This window comes from Argiope bruennichi, chromosome 5 (genome assembly GCF_947563725.1).
Source record: "Argiope bruennichi chromosome 5, qqArgBrue1.1, whole genome shotgun sequence".
Taxonomy (NCBI): domain Eukaryota; kingdom Metazoa; phylum Arthropoda; class Arachnida; order Araneae; family Araneidae; genus Argiope; species Argiope bruennichi.
The window spans coordinates 26,924,154-26,942,276 of NC_079155.1; the positions used below are offsets into that span (position 1 = coordinate 26,924,154).

The following is an 18,123-nucleotide window of genomic DNA, read 5'->3' on the forward strand; positions in this document are numbered from 1 at the left end:
CGATCATTTGGCGACTTGGCGAGTTTAGCGACTAAATGGATACTACTGGAAAGTTCGAGAACTTTCACGATCCATCCACTAAGACCCGAGATACAGCCAGGTACGCCCTGATTGGTCTGGAAGACTCTAGCCCCGGCTCCCGGAACTATAAAAGACGGGCACTCAGAAGCTACGAGAAAGTCGTGTCGTGTATCGGAAGTAGTCGTGTGGATCGTCAGAAAAGCTGTGTGTGAGAGGAGTCGGAGTCGCCTACAAATAAGAGGTCTTGGAGGATTAGACAGCAAGAAAGCTGCTGAACTAATGAACTATTAGAGATTAAATGCGCTGCGTCATTAAGATTAATTGACGGTATTTGTAGTAGAAGAAATATTTTGTAACAATAAATTTGCATTTTGATAGTAGTTCTTACAAAAAAAAAATCCATTTGATAACCTTTTCCATCTTATTTCGCATTCAGGTAATTGAATCATGAAGATAATTGAAATAAAATTTTGAATGTTACAAGAGAGATTCAATTAGAATGAAGGGCATAAAATGCTGCCCACTGAAATGCTGTTCAAATTACAAAAGACGTAAATCAGTGAGGGTAAACACAATTTTCCCGTCGCTTATCCAGATGCGACATTTATGTCAGCGAATACAAATGTGTATATATTCACAATCATTCAATTACCTTAAGCCCGGCGACAAATTCATACAGCAGGCAAAGAGTTTTTTTTTTGCGTTCCTAATTAAAATGTACTTTCATATCACAAGCCTAACATAACCCAGTATAAAGAAATTTAGTATAAAACTTTTTGTTATGAAATATTATTTAATTGCGTAAAAATGAAAATCATATTTCTGTCATATACATTACCTTGTATTTTAAGCATTAATATCTCATTAATATATTATTTACTAAAACTTTTACTGTTGAATACATATTGCATTTTAACATTTCTATGAGAGGCGTTATTTATATGAAAAAACAAAAATATAGATGAATTTCATTATTCCATTATCTAAACTGATGTTACGTACTAAGGCGATTTAATGCTAAAATAGATTCTTTATTAGTTTGTTTGAAAAATCACGCTTCTGAAGGATGGAACTAAATAAATTGTTATTTTGAGATTCGGAAAGAAAACAATCAGTTATTAAAACAATAGTTTATGTCAACATATAATTGTGCATATATTAAAGATATATTAGAGAAGGTAAAATTAACTGATGGATGAGAGGGATAACGTACAAAGGCTAAAATCAATTAATGGAAAATAGAGATTATCTACAAAAATTGATATTCTCTGATAAAAAAAGAGATTATCAATACAGATTAAAATGAATCAATGAAATATCTATTACGTCTAAAGTAATCTAATGGAAAAGAAAAACTATCTACACAGGCTAAAGTAATCTAAAAAAAATTCTCAAAAATAAGAGAAACTCTCTAAAAAATGTTTTATCTTTTTACATGGAAGGATTAACATTGATTGAACATTCGATGCATAGTTCTGTAAGAGAAGCACATATCTGTTGAAAATGGAAAAAATGGAATTCTTTCGAATACGTCTAAACTAAAAAAGAGAATGACGATAACAACAACAACAAAAAAGATTTATTGATGACCAAAAAAAGAGTGATAGAAATTTTGAAAACTTGTTTAAGAAAGGGATTTATAGATACTGACAATTTTACATAGATGCCATGCTGCAAAAGCAGATATTCACATTTAAGAAATGTTAATTTGTAATTAATTTTAGACCCATCTAGAGAACATGAAAATGCTGCAAAACGATCTTTTTGATTGATCTTCTACCACTTTCCGTTTGCCAAATGATAGAAGAGATCAAATAAACTTTGAAAAATTCGAATTTTTGCAGATGTTGAGATGGGAAGTTGATACATAAGAGGGAGAAACTAAATAGAAGAAGAGACGAAAAAAAAAAAGCCTCCTATCCGCTTACATTCTTTATATAATAAAAAAGATATTTCGTTGGCAATAATTTAGAAAGAAATACCCTTTTCTTTATTTATGTAATTTTCAAGCCTATATTCTTGAAAATTAAATCCAGTATTAAATTCTTGAAAATTAAATCCAGTATTAAATTCTTGGAAAAATATAATCCAGTATTAAATTCTTGGAAAAATATAATCCAGTATTAAATTCTTGGAAACTAAATCCAGTATTAAATTCTTGGAAAAATATAATCCAGTATTAAATACTTGGAAACTAAACCCAGTATTAAATTCTTGAAAACTAAATCTATTATTAAATTCTTGGAAACTAAATTCATTATTAAAATCTTGGGAAAAAGTGAAGCAACAAACAGATATCAGTTTAATGTCTTTAAAGTCAAATTCCTGCTAAATCACCTGACTAACCTCTTCGCGTTTTTGGTATATTTATAAAAGCAACGAATAATTGTACTTCTAAAACTATTAAACTTTCTTTTTGTCCGAGGCCCATGGAATTTACGACCACCTACGTTTAAAGCCACCAAAAATGAATAATAAAATAAATAAAATGCAATTTAAGGTTGTATTACAATTCATAAAATTAAATAATCATATTATCTACAAATTTTATGCTTATAGAGGCTGAGTTTCTTTGGTTTTATGAGCAATTTTTATTGCTATTTGTATAAAAACATTGCTGAAAATCATAAATCCAACAACTTATCAGTCGGAATGAAATTCGGTTAGAAGGCGGGGGAGAATTCGGTAGGCAGTGAATGAAAGGAAGAACACTACATATATCAATTTTATAGATAGCGTTACTATCATGGAAATTAAGAAGTGGAATGGTAACGAGCAAGGCCAAACAAATAAAGCATTTAAATCCTCTGAATTTTATGTAAAATCCTGATTTATATTACTTATAAATCGTTCAAAGAATAACGAACAGGCTTTGTAAATTGACATTTTAATAATAATTTTAAGACTGCTAAAGAGATTATGCATTTCACGACCTTTCGAACCACGTTAAGTGAGCTACTATATAATCCATATCAGTTGAAATAAAAATTCAAATGTTGCAAGTTAAATTCAATTTGAATTGCGAACATAAAATGCTACCCACTGAAAGAAAGCTTGTATTCAAATAATAAAAAGGGATTGTCCATGTAGTTGCCTATAATTTTCACACCACCTACCGCGATACGACATTTATATCGATGCATTACAACATACCAGATGTTTTGGTGGTGAATTTTTTTGCTTTTGTGGACCATTTTTTCGTGTGCACAGACTGAAATAACGGCCCACGCAGGGACAGTTTCCCAAATCGCATCTGGGACAAAAATTATTTATCTCTAATTTCTTAGAATTCGCCTTCACAAAACTCCGTGTCGTCGAACGCCAATTATTTCGCAAGAGACTTCCAGCTGGAGACAATCCATTTTGTCTAATGGGTGCTATTGCACGCGAGACGCCTTAGGTTCAAGTTGGTATTTCATGTTTCCGACCATTTTACCCACGCCATTGTTGTAAAAAAGTGCCGAACAACAATTGAATAGTTCTTCTAGTAATAATAAAAGACGAACGGATGAAGAAAAAATTCCTTTTTTCTGAGTCTGTCGGATTGGCCTGTTCCTTCAGTATTTTCTTTGATTTGATGATTAGCTGGTAAAGTCCCCGCCGACAGAAGTTATCTTTCCACTCAATCACAACCACGTGTGCATTATCTGAAGATGGCGGTCCATTTTCTTTTATGATTGTAAATGTCACGCGAACAGAAACTGGAACACTTTCGAACGTGATCGCTCTCACTTTCTTTTTATCCTCTTGCATCCATTCGTTAATAATGAGGAACATCCCACTGCTTGACTCTCGATGATAGTGAGAAATTTAAATAAAAATGGCAGAGTCGTTTTGCTTGATGCAAAAATTATACATCCAATTCAAATGAGCTCATTTGGGGTAAGAAGAAATGAATATCCATTGCCTTTCGTTGTTATTTCTTTTCTGGAGACACGTGTATGAAGGATTCTTGATATAAATGAAACTTGTGCAATAGGTTTGAGATCATTATATGGGGTGTTATTATCTAAAAAAGATGTTACATCATTTTATCTAAATGAGAATGGCATGATACGGTTAAAAATGCAGATTTCCATTCCGGTTGTTTAAATATTCAAAAAATAAATGAAGCATATATGTTACAGTTAAAGACCAAAATTAGTGAATGTCACTCATTTCTCATACCGTCGGCATATATCAAATAGATCGGCGAAAAACCGAATATTAATCATGTTTTTATATATTAGAATCAACGTCGATATGTGTCGCCAAGTACAGATATGTTATGGAAATAGAAACCAACAGGGACTACTCCAAAATTTTCTTACATATTCTTTGACATATGTGTTATTCTTAAGCATTTTATTACAAGGATGCTCTTGCATAAAATAGCAGGATTGGGAAAGGTTGTAAATATCTCGAGCTCCCAAATTTTTGTTTTTACACAAGGGAATTAAGTGCTTTATAGCAAAACAAATAAAACCTGTACTTGTTATTAATTGCATGACTTTGTGGAATAATATTTGTGAAATATCGATTTACGACATGAATATAGCATGCAATCATTGATAGCTTATATCCTGTATTTAATTAATGTACAAACATGAGAAAATCAAAAATGTATTTTGAACTCTTTCATTCCTACCTATTGAAAATAAAATTTCACATAGGACTAAAAACGTAGTTAAAAAAATCTCATACCAAATTAATTTATTTAAGTCAATACGTTTTTAAGTTGTTGCAGTTACATGCATGTGAACATATAGACAGACAGACTTCAACACTTTGCTTGATGTGATACAAAATTTTATAAAGATCTACGCTTTTATATGTACAAATTTTATCCACTCGATATTTTCTTTTTGTTATTATAGAATTAACTCTTAGTTGGGCAGTCAGAGGAACAGATTTTCTCTGAACGGATGTTGTTAAACACTTAATAAAACTCTTCAAATTTCATTTAAAGACCGTATACTAAATTTCATTCTTCTAGCTCAAAACAGTTTGAATTATCGTGTTCACAAAGGGATATAATAGCAACAATGTGTTTTTTCGAAATTAGAAAGTTCTGTGACTTGTAGATTCGTCAAAATCTTGAGTTCGATTTTTTTTTTATTCTTGCAACACTTTCTCTTTGTATACTTTGTTTGAGAAAAGGCAAAAATACATTAATCCATTTTTCATTTTTTTTTATTTACTAACGTTTAACTGTATGTGGACGAAATGAGTCAGTTCATAAAGCAGACAACCTTTATAAAATTTAATTAACAACGCAAAATACATATTTGATATTTATGCATGTTAGATTTTAATTTTTTGTTATATATAAAATGCTATATACACTTTTTTGTTATTCATACTGCCACATTGAAAAGAGGCATCCGACTCTCCATTGCCAAATGGTCATAGCACTGACCTCATATTGAACAAGTCATAAGTTCGAATCTCGGTAGAGACAATGTCATTCACAGTCTGTGTAAATATTTAATTCTTTGATTTTATGTTTTCCTTTATTTCATGTTCCAGAAGATTCTAGACCTTTCTTTAGTTTATCAGACAAGTGTTCCGGACTTTTCTTACTGTCTCCAGAAAAGTATTCTGGAACTTTCCCTGCCAGTATAAAAGCAGAAGATTTACCAGTCACTGTGTTCCGAGTTAATAAATTGGTTCAGCTCTACTTCTTGTGTGCGTCATTGAGCTCCCCACTAGAGTACCTACGTGGCAATATTAAGACCGCTAAACAGTAAAGATGACTGTATTGTAATGATCTAGATGAGTAATAATAAGAAACTGAAGGTGATATTTATAAATAATCGTTCTTTACTTTTCCGTTAAAATGGTACAAATCTTCGCCAAGCTAAAACATTTGGCGCTATTTCTTGCTAAATACTATATTTCACCAAATATTTGTACTGGCGTTACATAAATAGTAAGAAAATGTAAACCAAATCTTGACATAGATCTTAATGCATTGACACTAGAATTAGGCAAGCACGAAGCCAGAAGTTGCCAAATTAAAATATTAATCTCAGTTTACCGCCAAATATTGGCGACAATGCAGGAACACAGTATAAACAGTAGCGGAATATTGGCATCTGATCATGGAGCGCTTACGCTAATGCCTTTCTGATGGGAAAGTATTTATGATTGAAATTATAATTCTCTATCTAATAAATGAAAGCTAAGTATTCACTATAATAGATATTTCTTTTTACAAAATTGGCATTATCTTATGTAAAATGTTTTGTTCTTTCGTGTGGCTTAGAATAATTAATTATAAGAAATTGTCATCATTAAAAAAATGCAATAAACTTCAAAAATTGATAATTAAATGAATAAAAATAAAATTTTCGTTTCCAACTATTGAATAGAAATAATCAATCAACGTCAATTTCAAAATCTTTAAAAAAATCGACAAATAAAATTACGCATAATTCATTGCTTTTTTTTAACAGCCAATAAACCAAATCACGATCCAAGCTTTCTTTTTTCTTACCATTACCATTACCTTTACCATAAAATTTTGATATTCTGTTCACACAGATTCTTAAATAGTGTTGACTCATCACCAATACATAGAAATCACTGTAACCATCTCTGATGAGGGGATGGTCAAATGGCTTCTCTTTATTCAAGAGGCATGTTTAAAATGTTAAGGTATCTTTAAAAAACCGGTATGTTACAAAAAATATGTGTACTAAAAAAGTAATCTGGTGGCTGAAAGTATGACTTTTGACCACTTAATCGACATTAATTAGAGATACAGTAATGATAGGCCACTTCAGATTTGACTTTTCTGCATTTTTGGAGGTCGACGCCTTCAGCGACAAATGAGCGATGAAAAATGGGAAGAATGTTTCATTGCATACATTAAAATCGAGCTTGTAGACTTCAAAGTTTTACTAATGAGCTGAGGACAGTGAAATTCTGTCCAGATTTGAGGGAATACTAGGATTCTTTTGCAACGGATCGCGTAATTTTGAATTATGACCGGATGACATTTCCGTTGCCAGTTCAATCTCCATATTTCGGAAAAATATTTCACAATAATTTTTTCATTCAGCTTATTTTATTAATTTGGACCAAAAATTGGATTGCCTGAGAATATAACGTAAATGATCGGCGGAAATGATGAACCCGAAAAGTTTTCGCATACTTTCTAATGTAGGTGTAATCTCAGGTATAAAATTTTGGACTAAGTCGATTTTTATTTGCAGGAACCTGCACATAAGCGTTCTGTTTGTGCATCATAGAATGACAAATAGAAATCGAGTATGCATTTTGGTCACGTTTTTTGATCGAATGAAACCAAAATTTCACATACTATCATAATTTTAGTAATAAGATCATATACCAAAATTTCACATACTTTCATAATTTTAGTAATAAGATCACATACCAAAATTTCGCATACTGTTATAATTTTAGTAATAAGATAACATACCGAAATTTTGCATACTATCATAATTTTAGGAAAAAGATCATATACCAAAATTTCCCATACTATCATAATTTTAGTAATAAGATCATATACCAAAATTTCGCATACTATCATAATTTTAGTAATAAGATAACATACCAAAATTTTGCATACTATCATAATTTTAGTAATAAAATCATATACCAAAATTCAATGATCTAAATCGTTGTATTCTTACAATCACGTTTACGTGAATAACCAGGGGGAGAGGTCTCCCCGAAACATATCTCCATCAACTGCAAAAAAAATGTGACACAAAACTGCACTTGGTGTCACAAAATCCCATAACTAATATGATAAATTTACGTCATTTTACGTATAATATTTATTCGAAAAGCCTTACAGACAGACTTCTTAACAGATTTTACTCAAATATGCGATAGATATATGCAAATTTGATATAAAGATCATATACCGAATTTCAAACGTCTTATTCAAAGCAATTTTGAATTATTTTTGCCACAAATAGACAAGGAGACATGAGATCATTGTCTAAAAATGTGTTTTTCGAATTGAGGGAGGTCTAAAACGTGAAGACTCATCAAAATCTCGTTTTCGAATACTTTTACAATGACTATGCTTTCTCTATACTACTTATACAAGAAAGAAAAAATGTACAAAATGTACCTGCGGCAGATTTAATTTAAAATTCGATAACAATCTTTACATAAGAGATGCAAAATCTGCCCATCATATTTAATCCAGTCAGCGTGATAGTTTAAATAAAAAGCATGATAACTCAAAATTAGAATAAATTATGGTACGACCGGAGTTTAACCCCCTGCTTGGCACAATTTTCAAAAATTGCCAACTCGCCAACAACGGTCTTGCGCTGTGTTTTGCGAAATGTTCAAAAGCGAGGGAGCAGATGTCCTTTCATAGCGCACAATAAAGGCGAAAGATAATAGGTTTGCCAGTCTGGAGGTTGCCCTCTTTGGCGCGTGATCGCAATTTGGCGAAGAAGGGGGTTAAACTCCGGCTCACCATAAATTATTTGTTCTTGAATTCAAAACTCTAATTACTTATTACAATTATATGAATAAATTATGTTTGGTGCATAATTAGTCAATTTTTGTCTACGAATCAAGTCAATTTTTAATTCAGTCTATCATAAAAAGGCATCCAAAATACAAATAATACTCGATTGTCTGGTATTTATGTAATAGCCTTATCCGAGCGATTAATCGCAAAAGATCGCTATCTCTTTCGTGACTATTGTTCGTTTTTCGGCATATTATTAATAATTACAATTATATGAATAAATTATGTTTTTGCATAATTAGTCAATTTTTATCTACGAATCAAGTCAATTTTTAATTCAGTCTACCATAAAAAGGCATCCAAAATACAAATAATACTCGATTATCTGGTATTTATGTAATAGCCGTATCCGAGTGATTAATCGCAAAAGATAGCTGTCTCTTTCGTGACTATTGTTCGTTTTTTGGCCTATTATTAATAATTTACAAACTTATTTATTAGAAAATATGAGGAAAGCTTAGGGGAGATCAAACTCGCTGGTTTTAAAATCTACATTAAATGTGTGTTCTTCCATAACCAAAGCTTTTATGCTCCGTATGAAACATTAAAGAATGTTAACTGGAAGAATGAACTTTATGAAAGCGCATGAACTGTCAGAGATTTAAGAAATACTTCAGAAAAATGAACATTTTTAAAACAACGTCTTTCTTATCGAAAGAGGGTAATTCGTCTATCCAGTAATCTAACCCCAATCTATTCTCCGAATTTTTGAGAATAATACATTCAGGAATTGTACCGAAACATAAAATATTTCCTATTAGTTCTACGATTAGTTGTCTGAATTTTTTTAGCATAAAAACATAGATTTGACAGTGCTGCGTCAAGCAAAATTAGTTCCGCAAAAACAATAAAAAAATCAATTCAAAATTTTTCACTAACCAATTTCGTAATATAGTTACATTGTTACAATATTTAAATTCTAAAAAAACGCCCTCGTGATTTATTGTGACATCTCTTCTTCTAGTTTTCAAATCACCATTGAATTTTATTTAAAATGCATTTTAAAAGCATGGTCAGTTGAAGAAAACATGGCAATCACCCCACAATCACTCCGAAAACGTTAAATAATGATCTCATAATGCGGAAAACGAAGCTACATTCAATGTTCATGGAGAAGATCAATAAATCACAGTATTTTCTCATCAAGTTTTACGCTCTACTTGCGCAGACCCATATTGTGACACCTGTTCGCCTGTTTGGGCGTCTTTTTGCCAGGAGGAAGCGGAATTTGGCATCGGAATCTTTTAAGTGAACTTTCCTTCTCTGAGTTTTCCCGCTTTGTCTGCTGGATAGAATTATATGCAAAAAAAAAAAAAAAGTCCGAAATTCATTTTTGTTTGAGGATTATTGTACCCAAAGCTGAATGCATTATTTTTCTTGAATATTTAAAAAGATATTTTAAATAAAGACAAAAAAAGTCATGACTTTGTCGCCTTCATTTTTTTTTTACTTTTTTGTGCACGAAATATAAAAGGAGAAAGTATCCTACTGTTAAAAATTTATTGAAAGAAAGTTAATTAAAAGTTATTCTAAATAAAGGCAAAAAAAAAAAAATCATGATTTTCAAGGTCTGCATTTTTTAAAAACTTTTTTGAACATTAAATAAAGGAAGAGGAAGTATCATAATCTTCAAAATTAATTAAAAGTGAATTAAAAGAATTCCTGAATTAAAAAGTATTCTAAACAAAGGCAAAAACAAAAACAAAAAATAATAATAACTTTCGTCGTCAACATTTTTTTTTTTTTTTTTGCTTTTTTGGACACGAAATATAGGAAGAAAGTATCATACTCGTCAAAATTCAGTTTAATTAAAAGTTACTTTAAATAACGGCAAAAAACCCCCAAAGCCATAGGTTTTTAGGAATCTTTACCTTTTTCGAATTATGCCCGTTTCTATATGAATTGAACTTTTCATAAGCTGAAAGAATCAAACAAATGAAATTGGTAAATAGTCTTGAAATAAAAATCATGAATTTTCATAAAATTTTATGTAAAATCTATCCAAAGGAAATCTGTTTCTCTATCCTTTCGTGCTGATGTGAAATTTTTAATTAAAAATGCAATGATCAAAATAAATAAGGCTCAGTTTGGTTTTATCATCAAGAAAATTTGGATTACACATTCCAATGATTCAACTATCTCTCGTTTTTACTTTGCAATATATGAAGTAAAAGCATTGTAAAGTAAAGTAAAGTACTTTAAAGCGAAACTATTGTAATAATCAACTTGAGATTTTGATGAAATTCTTTGTATCAGATCTTTTTGAATCAGAAGACGCATTTCTGAAAATATGTACCAGTCTTTCATTTGCGTATACGATAACTCAAAAACCTTTTGATCCAGATGGATTCATTTTTGTAGAACATCTTTACACCAAATTTGTAAATTTCTACCCCATTTTGAACGAAATTTATTCAAAGTTCATCTGTCTGGTTATCTGAATGCAAATTAAGGCAACAATGCCAGATGGATGAAATGTGGCAAACAGATTTAACATCTAAATTTTAAATTCTTAACAAATTTTAAACCACATCTATTGAAACGTTGGTTGCTTGTCAGTATGTACTTCTAATGCATGTAACCACAATTACTCAAACCCCTTAAGACTTAAATAAATGAAAACTAGTATGTGATCTTGTGACTACAATTATAATACTGAATGAAATTTTGTTTGTAATCGGATAAAAAAACAATGAGGCCAAAATACGAATTCGGTTTTCAGGTATCATTGTATTAATCGCAACTTAACGATTAATCACCAAAAAGATAAAGAAGTTGTCAAAAAAAAAATCGCACGTAGGATCTGTCGTAGCTATTATTCGCAAAGAGCATGCAGTTAATAATGCAGGTTTTCATTGCTATCATACAAAGTACATACTTTCTGCGAGCCCTCGTGGCCCAACGGATAAGGCATCGGTCTCCTAAACCGGGGATTGCGGGTTCGAATCCCACCGAGGGTAGGTGTGTCCTTTTTTCTCTAGCGTTTGAAAATATTATCCCCCCCTCCCAAATTCAACGTCTCTCCTAAAAAGTCTCACGTAAGAAAACAAAATGTGAACCAAAAAATTTCCTTTTTATAAGTACCTGACCATTCAGACATTTTATGGAACGAAAAAGCAGATGCTCTTGCAAAGACTGTAATAGAATTCTCGCCTTTCATAGACTGGATTTCTCCCAAAGATATGATCACCAATCTGCGAAAGAAACCCACCCAACTAAAACTAGCTCAGGAGGCTGGGATAGCCTGGTTGGTAGAGCGTTGGATTCGCGTCCCTTAGGTTGCTAGCCGAAGATTCTTCACGTGCTTGGTGGCTGACGCGCGTATAAATCTGCCGTGGTCACAAAGTCCTCAATGTCGAGAGTAATACCACTGGGGGTACTGGATCAGGGGTGATCGTTCTCTGATTCAGGTCTAAATTACGCTCTGTGAATGAAATGCGTGAATGAAGTCCGCCCCGTAAAAAGGGTTGTGACGTGTGTGTGGCTAAGTCGTTCTCTTGGCCATGGATGGCGCTACTATAAAAACAAGAGGCACTCCCCAACTGTCTTAAAATTGCTGTCTTCCTAACAGCGGGCTTGTCCATGGCAAGTGCCATAAGAAACAACAAAACTAACTCATTTTTACTTTACAGTATATGATGTAAAACAATTGTAAAGTATTGAAAAGCGAAACTATAGTAATAATCACCTTCAGATTTTGATGAATCTGAAGGTGATTATTACAATCCGGGGATAATGAATGATTTACGCCTCAAATCATTCATTATCCCCGGAGCCACTATCGAGATATAATTGGAAACTTCAACGACATCACTACCATCACTAAATGGAGCAGAAGCAGAACTCAAGAAAGACTCACTGCATACGTTATTTGTAAAATGATCGCAATTCCATTTTTTTATGTGGATTCAATCTTTTTGACAATTCCTTGTGCATCAAGTGCTACGAAGACAACGACATTTACCACATTCTATAAAAGTGCTCAAAGTATGCAATTTACAGAGCTGCGGTTTAGAACAAAAAACTTAAAATTGAAGAACGGGACATCTCATTTGCCTTTCTATTGTCACAAGCTCTCACATCAATCATCATTTAAGCATCTTTACTCGCGCCCTCAAATATTTTGATATCCACTAATGTAACCTCTCGGCACCCAGGAGATAACATCCTTTGTCACTATATCCACATCATTCAAGTTCAACAGCGCCCATACACATCACGGCCATGTTCAAAACCTATACATTTTTTATATAGGCAGGAAGGAGTATAATATCTTTATTAGAGAGTATGCGAGAAAGTTTTAGGGAAACCACACCCTCCCTCGTTTTTTAATTAGTTTTGGCAGCGGTAAGTAAAAGACACAATCAATTAAATTAAATTTGATATTTCAACTTGGCACCAGTGTCATAGATTAATATTAAATTTATGATTCAGTTAGATTAAGGGAAGAGTCCCGAAATGTATAATCTATTCTCTTTATTATTAGACGAAATAAGAAGCAAAGCAAGGCGTATCATTGAAATATTTGAGATTGACGAGAAGATAATGCTCCCTACGGTTTGATTTGAAATAGTTTCGAATTCAGTTTCTGCTTGTGATATTGTCTTCCCTATTCGAGACAGTTATGTCAATCTCAATGACGTCACATATTTTTTAGCCTTATAATCTATACAAGGAACAAACCTTATAATCTATTGAACAAATTCAAACTGCTGTGCAGTAGATATCAAGTAGAACAAAAACTGCAATGGAATATGGAGTTTCAAACCACGTAAAGCGGGTGAAAATCTCAAATTTAAAGATGCTCGCAGATTGGACGTCACGTTAGAAATAAAAAGTACAATAATAATCACAGAAAGTATACTTGATTAATTATTACAAGAGTTGTTACAGGTGATGACCTCTGACGTCATTTCACGGTCTACAATGACAAGATTAAAAACGTTTCCGGACATGCTCGAAGGCACCATTCATGCTTTTGATGTTGGCCGCAGTGGCAATAATCCGAGCTATGACATACTCCATTGTAGACATACAATTGCATAAATGAGTAATTTAAGATATCTTACGTAGCAGTGTCTTAAGTAGAACACGAAGTGAGATTTGGTGAATGTGGAAGACAAACAATGTGCCATCATACTTATCCTTCTTGGGTATATAATACCGAGTTGATTACGAGCTAGCAGGGCGAATCTGCAGAGGCACCATCATATATGAACTCCATGCTTTAATGTATTATGGTAAGCAAACTGTGCAGTATTTCTAGGAGGATGTGTAGCATTAAAAAAAGGTACGTTGCTCCATTCAGGTTTTCGGGTAGCAAATATCGCTCTATGAGATAATTAAAGCGAATTCCTGCCTACACGTTAAATCTAAACCTCTATTGAGCTTCCCGCGCTGGTATTATCCTTCATCCACATTTGTGCATTGAGTGTGTAATGTCTTCTGGATTCAAAACCTATGTACGTTTAGATACATAATTAACAGTAGCCTACCTTTTATCATCTATCATTTAAGAGAAATATAGAAATTGAAGATTGATGGAATTCTCCCAGCCTCAAGAGCTGCCCCGTTTTCGCCAATTAAATTTATAATTTTTCATGCATATTAAATAATCGGAACGCTATATTTTCATTGTATTTAATATAGTATTGTAATTTAATATAGTATTTTCCTTTGTTGTGATACAATTTAGATCATCGATTAATATGATGGGCGATGAACTGGTCGCTGAAGGTGACTAGTATAGATATTATATTATTTTTTATAATTTCTTTTAAGCTAATTGTTATTTACTAAATCAAGGGATTTTTAAATGAAAAATTAAACTTTTATTTCGAAACCGATAAGGATGATCTTTAGTTACTACGCAGCGCAAGACGAAGTGTAATTTGGTGACATGTGCAAGAAGTTCTTCAAATGATGCCGACGAAGTCAAATGAGGCTTATGAGTAGAATATTAAAAATTATTTGTAAGGCTTTTAAAATAATTTAATAAAATATTAATCATAGTTTAAATTTGAAAATGAGTTTATTGAAATAAACATGATGACTAAGTAAAACTAAAAGATTTGATTGAAATTAAAATACATCTAATTTTCTCGGCTAAAGAGAAAGTCATCTAAAGCGTTTATTATTTTAAAACAATCGCCTTTGACGACCAGCTGGTTCGCAAAAATTTAATGGTTGCTAAAACTTTAAATAAATATTTCATATGCGTTGCTTTTGATAATTTCTCCAGTAAAGTATTTTTAAACTTCCAGTTTTATTGACTATAGTAGTTTTAAATGACTTATAATATGCATTGCTCAGATTTTTGAACTTTTCATTTTAAATACGGACTTTAATTTGAAACACGGAAATATTTAACTTCAACTAATTCAAAAAATTCCTTGGTAAAATAATTATTTTTATTTGAAATATAAGGATATTTAATAGAATTGTAGGCCACTCAAGTTCTATACTTGCTACAGAATAATTTTCTTATTTTGCGTAATTACTCAGAGGATTATTCAGTTAAAATTTCTCCTATTCAACAACAACAAAATTCAGACCACAAAAATAAGAAAGCACTATTCAGCTATTAGAAAGATAATATGTTTTAACCATTACGTTAACACAATGTTTAAAAAAATAAGCAAATTTTAAAACTTTTACAACATTGCTTAATTCTAATGGTGAGCCTTAATCGCAAGCACGATAAAATATTAAAAATAACTTTATAAAAATCATGCCTTATTAAAATCTACTCTGTATGAAATAGTTAAACGATTGTACTTAAGATGATCATCTACAACTGAAAAAAAGTCAAAATAATAATAACAGCAATAAGAAGGCTTTGAGTTTAAATTCCCCAATGAAATATATTCTGGATTTTTTTTTAAATGTGTTTAAAAAAATTGAGTAAAAATAGGGATAGATTTTACTGAAAAATTCTTATCAATGGAAAAATAATTTTTTGAATTTTAAGATGATGTATAAATCATTTTTGGGGTGTGATATTTTTGGAAGTTATCTGCTTAAACCTCCTAAATATTAATTAATTAAACTTCGAGAGAAAACTTTAAAAAAATCGCTTTGAAGCTCTTATTCCTACGCATTAAAGAATATATGTGCCAAATCTGGTAGATCTAAGTTATACAGTCTGGCCAGGAGGAAGCCAACACAAACAAGGTTCAACTTTATTATTTATAGAGATAAAAATAAATATATCCAATCTCAAGAAAATCAATTATATTTTTTAAACAGAAATTCTTGCAAATTCAATTGTAGTTTCGATGTTATTGTTTACGATTTTGCGAACTATTTCGTTACTATATTAAGTATTGTTCTTTATTGAACTGATAAAATATTATTTAACAATTCCTTATAAACTAGTCACTAGCTAATATACTAGGCGTGGCAATTGTTGAAAAGTAAGATAAAACTTTTCCTTACGGAATGAAATATGCAGATATTTTGAATTAAAACATGTAACAATAGTAGAGTGCACGAAAAATCAATATTATAATAATATAAATTATTTTATGACTACAAAATTAATTTTGAACAATAAAATAAATATAATTTAATTACAGAATAAGGAAGATCAGAATTAACGTATTGTAATGGATTGAAAGGAATTGTTTTTTTCCTATAAAGAATCGTTTTCCTTTTCCAGAAAGGTATTGTTTATTGTAAACAACTTACAATTTCAGTTGTGCATTAAATTTCTCTGCGGTTTTAATTTTAAGACGCATTCAAATTTTTTATTTTTAATAATAGAACACGAGGCCTATGAATCACTGAAGAAATTTAATATATGCTGTATCTTGAAGCAATTGTTATTTGTCGTAATTTTGGTCACTGCTTGAAAATTTAATTTTTTTTATATTGTCACATGTAATTATGCACTATAAGTCACAAAAAAAAAATTGTAACCACCTATTGTGATTATGATTATTGTATTGTGATTTAGACATATCCTGGATAAAAGTATTAATCAGATTTCAACGTCATTCAAACAGAAAATTTGGCAAGGATTTTTTAAAAATAATTTTTTTTGATTGGGTAAAGTCAATTACAAGGATTATCAATTATTCCAATTAATTTTTATCAATTAAGTTTTCAAAGAATTACTTTCATTGGAGTTTCATGGTGTCCATCCAGTACTTTTTAAAAAGTTTTGAATATCAAAATTTATTTCATTTTATCGGATCAATTTGATATGTTTACATCATAGTAAGAATATAAGTAACCAATCTATAGTAAGAAATAGTTTGAAAACGAAACTAAAATGAAAACGAAAACAAAACAGTTTCGAAATCGCAACTAAAAATTATTATCTATTCAAACTAAAACCAAAAAAGAACTTCATAGTATCTAGAGAGCGCAACTGCAGCCAGCTACTTCTAAAACACAGATGAATTGATACAAAAGTATTAAAATCAAGTTAATAGGAAAATAAAAAAAAACCAAATAAAAATTGAACCAAAAAATATATAAAAAAGAATCTGGCCTGGAGATTTTTTCAAGGGTCACCCTCAGGCAGGGATTCAAAGAAGTAAGAATATATATATCATCTGTAGTAATCACGATAAAAAAAAATCGTCAAAGGATATTTTGCATAATTAATGCACTTTCAAATATATTTCTGCTTGAATAATTATCATTTTGTCACTAATTAATCATAATCATATTAATTCATTGCCTTAATTATATTTGAAAACTGAAATAAAATAAATTCTTATTACAAATATTTCCTTGAAACCAGTCAGGCAGTTAGCTTTTGAACTCATTCTCTAAGTCAAAAGCTATTAAACTATAAAAGCATGCTATGGAAACAAAAAAACATTAACAACAACCTTCTTATAATAAACATGTATACTATCGCTAAAATGTCAAACACCAGTCAGCGTGCATAGATATCATCTAAACTTGTCATAATAAATAAATGTGAGGGTTTTTCCTTCTTCACTACTTTATCGCCGCTTTACATTGTAAAGCACGTCCAACACTCGTCCATCAAGATATGCTTGGACGCACTCCACTCGTCTGTAAGACGAGAACAACAGAAATGAAGCATTATGACAATATCTATCATACTGACAGCGAAAGTCTGACGCTGCTACTATAGAAGCATATAGACCAGATTTGAAATTAAAATACAGAATGTAAAAGAATTTCAGTGTTTTAACTCTGTGATAATGTGTAAGAAAAATAAAATTCTATTTCCATAAAGCTAATTCATGCTTAATATTCTCAACACGTTCGAAGCATGTTGGAATACCTGATCTGTTTAGTTAAGATTAACTATATTATTGATGGCAATCGATCAGGCAGACGATAAATTATTTTAATCGATCGTGTTGAGATCAGAGATTTGGAAGTAGATGCCACACATTAAGTTAGAAGCTCTCGTTTTTATTTGTTTTGTTTTGAGTTGATAAATAATCGTCTGAAACATCAGGTGAGGAATTGAAATGCACTATTATACGTGATGCTGTACTGATAAATATGTAAAGTTGCACAGCTTGCGAGATCAGCATAGATTATCTTTAATTGCGGGATATTCACTGTAACTGCTTTATTATCAAGTGGATAATATTTTCTTTTCTAAA

General features: G+C 31.2%; 1 protein-coding gene and 1 non-coding gene across 2 annotated transcripts in view; one reads left to right on the top strand and one right to left on the bottom strand.

Annotated features, from left to right (window-relative positions):
• Window positions 1–18,123, bottom strand: part of LOC129969398 (uncharacterized) — a 141,919-nt gene that overhangs the window by 53,414 nt on the left and 70,382 nt on the right. The window lies entirely within an intron of this gene.
• On the top strand, window positions 11,412–11,484 carry Trnar-ccu (transfer RNA arginine (anticodon CCU)). Its single transcript has one exon. It is a non-coding gene; the product is annotated as a tRNA-Arg (tRNA).